Source organism: Triticum urartu, chromosome 4 (genome assembly GCF_003073215.2).
Source record: "Triticum urartu cultivar G1812 chromosome 4, Tu2.1, whole genome shotgun sequence".
NCBI classification, from domain to species: Eukaryota; Viridiplantae; Streptophyta; class Magnoliopsida; order Poales; family Poaceae; genus Triticum; species Triticum urartu.
This window is the reverse complement of record NC_053025.1, coordinates 363,524,381-363,527,981: the sequence shown is the minus strand read 5'-3', so window position 1 is coordinate 363,527,981 and position 3,601 is coordinate 363,524,381.

Here is a 3,601-nt window from a genome sequence, read left to right as displayed (position 1 = left end):
CTCTTCCTAGAGTTCGATATGGCAATGGCGCCGCCGTACGCGACGAAGCTCGCGCACGCGGAAGTAGTCCCATGAGAGGTCCGGAGGTAGAAGTAGTGGCGCAGCAAGGCCACTGAGGGCTACACCGCAACATGTGCTTCGCAATAATAAGCAAAGATTGCCAGGAGAAGGACGGAGTTGGGATGGAGATGCAGAGCCTGTAGCTTGTAATGGCGGAGGACAGAAAAGAAGAACTCGGAGAAGGGAGGCACCAGGCCAGCAACAATGGCACTTACGAAGAGCGTATAGAAGGTGCTCCTTTGACCCTCAGGGGTGGCGGAGCCGGCCTTGAACACCTTCTCCCCGTCGATGCCCCATGCCGTCGCCATCCGGCGCAACCGGGCAAGGCCCGCCTCCGACACATTCGGCGAGTCCAGGGCAGACGAGTACCAAGCTGCGGCCGGGGGCTGACGAGGCGCCATGGCTCCCTAGGTCGCGCGGTCAGAGCAGATCTAGAAATCTCGGAGGAAGGAAGGAGAGGCGCAAGAAAGGGGATCTGAGCAGCAACCGGAGAAAGCAAGAAGCAGGGCCTAGGCGGATGCCACTCCTTTATCAACTCGCGCGGTTGCTAAGGCGCCCTCGTCCAGTCAACCGCCAGGCGGCGCCCAAGGCCGCAGGATGTTAGGGCCCGCGGCGCTTCACTCTTGCCCTTCCGCCTCCCTGCACGGCCAAGTCCGGGCGCACCTTGGGCCCGGGTGCTACTGTCGGCGTTCTGGGAACGGGGGTCCCAAGACTTGCCTGCCTACGGCCTGCGGCGTGGCTCAAAGGGGGCCCAGCACGGCCCATCTTCACCAACGCAAACCCAAGACCCTCGCGAGGGGCCAAGCCTCACGGGGCGGACGACGCGGAGCTTCCTCAGGCACGGCCTCATCAGGCTGGCTCATGAGGGGGTGGAGAGATCAAGGCGGGGTACCTCATGAGGTGCCCGTGACGCAAGCCATGACGATTCAGGGCGCCAGGCGGGTGCCAGCCCGCGCAGCGTCCTCCTTCCCTCTTTGGTGCAAAGGGGGCAAGCGCAGCCGCGGAGTACCGAGGCATCAGGCAAAGGTTGCCATTTCGGTGCAACGAGATCAAGACCAGGAGGACTACGAGACGGAGGTCACCATGGAGCCCAAGACGACGTCATCACCAGAGCTTTGCACAGGCGAAGACTACTTTTGTTAGGATAGCTGATACTAGCTGCCCCCCTTCAAATTAGCCCGCCATTGTTGGCTCCCTTCCCGCTCAATATTTGGGGAGAGGACTAGGGCCTCTATAAATAGGAATAGCCACCCCCAGAGGATCGAGGATAGAGGATCGAGGGTCGAGAACCAGCCAACCCAGAAACAAGCTGGGGTCGAAATCAGGTCGGTCGGAGGAAAGCAGAGAGAGAGAGAGAGAGAGAGAGAAAGGTGACTGAACTCCTCCGAGAAGTTCATCGTCCCAGCCAAGAACAGACCCTCGCGAGGCTGTTCTCCCTTGTATTGCTCATCATCATCAGCCCAAGAGGCAATCCACCACACCACACACTTGAGTAGGGTATTACACCACATCGGTGGCCCGAACCAGTATAAACCCTGTGTCTCTTGTGTTGTTCTTTCCTTAGTTTAGATCCTAGCATGGCGGAGGGGCGCAGGTAGGAGGCGAAATCTCCGTGCGCACCCCAGTGTTCGAACCTCAAGGGTCTGCCGGAACCCGAAATCCGACAATAATGTTTTTGCGAAAAGAGAATTTTTTCCTATAACAAATGAATATATTTTATTTAACTACAAAGTTGGTTGAAAAACATTGATAATGGTAACCCCATCTCAATCCCAATTAAAAGTAATTAACATCCTAGCAAATTAATTTAGAGTGTTGAGATCCACATGATAATTCAAGAACCAGATACTCAAGATGTCCATAACCGGGGACACGGCTAACCATGATTAGTTTGTACACTCTGCAGAGCTTTGTGCACTTTTCCCCACAAGACTCGATCTCCTCCCTTGTATTTCTCGCACTGCATGATGTTTGAGAAACAGATGACCGAGACACAGTCCTTCCGAAGAGGTCCCCTTAACCGATAGATAGGCCGGTACACCTACAATCCCCTACATCTGCTAGACCATCATGGAAAGGTTTCCCACAAATTACTCAACTATGCTAGAGGCCATAATAGCTTGTGGCTGCACACGAAAGTTTCCAGCATGACTAATCTTATGATCCCTTTGAGCCTGGGTGGCGAACCAAAAAGGGCGGCACTAGTATATCCCTAGGTGCCCGCAACCAATCCACCTAGATGTGTGTTTAAGTAGCCACCTTAATTAACCATTAATTAATAATCTCACATCTGTGATGGATACTCTCAAACCCAAACCACGTCTACGAGCATCGTATGGCAATAAGTAGCGTAACGCAGAAGTAACTCCCAGGGTTTGATAATAAAAGGGCAATGGATTCTACCTCATCATCTACTCCCCAAATCCACAAGTTAACAGATCCTACTCATGCAATGTTTGAGGGTTGAAACTAATGCATAAAAACTGGGTAAAAGGGATATGATCAAAGTGTTACTTTCCTTGCTGATAATCCACAAAACCTAGTGACTCGTAGTAGATGCTGCGCACTCTGGGAATTCTATCGCAAACAAACAATAGCATACATAAGCAATCAAGCATAGATGCACGGGTAAATCTCGAATAAGAAGATCCAATTTGAAAACTCAACTAGGTTTAGGGTATGCTATTGTCTGCAAAAAGAATCAATTGAATCAGAGCTACGGAACAGAAACTGCGGTAAAAAGAACTTTGAAAACAAATCTGCTTGAAACCAAATTTTAAAATTGTCAAAACCTTGTTCAAGTCGATTAAACAAAAACAGGGTTTCGAGATGAGGATTTTGGCGTTGGTTTCACTGGATTTGGGCAAACGGTTAAGAAACGGCGAGCATTTGAAGATCAGGGGCTAATCTGCGATAAAAATAATCACGGATAGGTTCCTGGCCGAAAATAAAATAAAAAGACTAACGAACGAACATTCGCTGTCTGAACCTAACCAACGAACAACGTTCGTTAAAACGAACGTCCGCTAAGTAAACAAATCGATGAAAAACCAATCTAATAAATTAAACCGGGGAAACTAAAAAAACAGGATCTAGATCTAGGGTTTACCTAAAAACCGAAAAAACACGTCAACTCCGACGAAACTCCGGCGATGGCGCGACGACGGCGGCGCGGGCTGGTGGCTAGGGTTAGGGTTCGGGCGGGGCGGCGGCGGCTGGTGGGCTGGGGCCTCGGGCGGCCGGCTTATAAAGCCTGCCCCCGGCTGGAGTACGGGTCGGTTACGACCCGTTAGGTCGGTTTGATTTTTTTAAAAATAGATTTCGCCGGAAAAATCCTAGAAAATAAAATAAAATATTTAAAAATACCAAAACAAATGTTAGCCGTCTAAATAGAATATTTTGAACAAAGTGAACATTTTCTTGGCCTAAAAATGCAATTTTGAAAAATGCATATTTTTCTAATTCAAATAAAATAGCGATAAAATCCTAATAAAATAATCTATTTGGTTTTAAAATTTTTCCTCCAATATTTCAATTACTT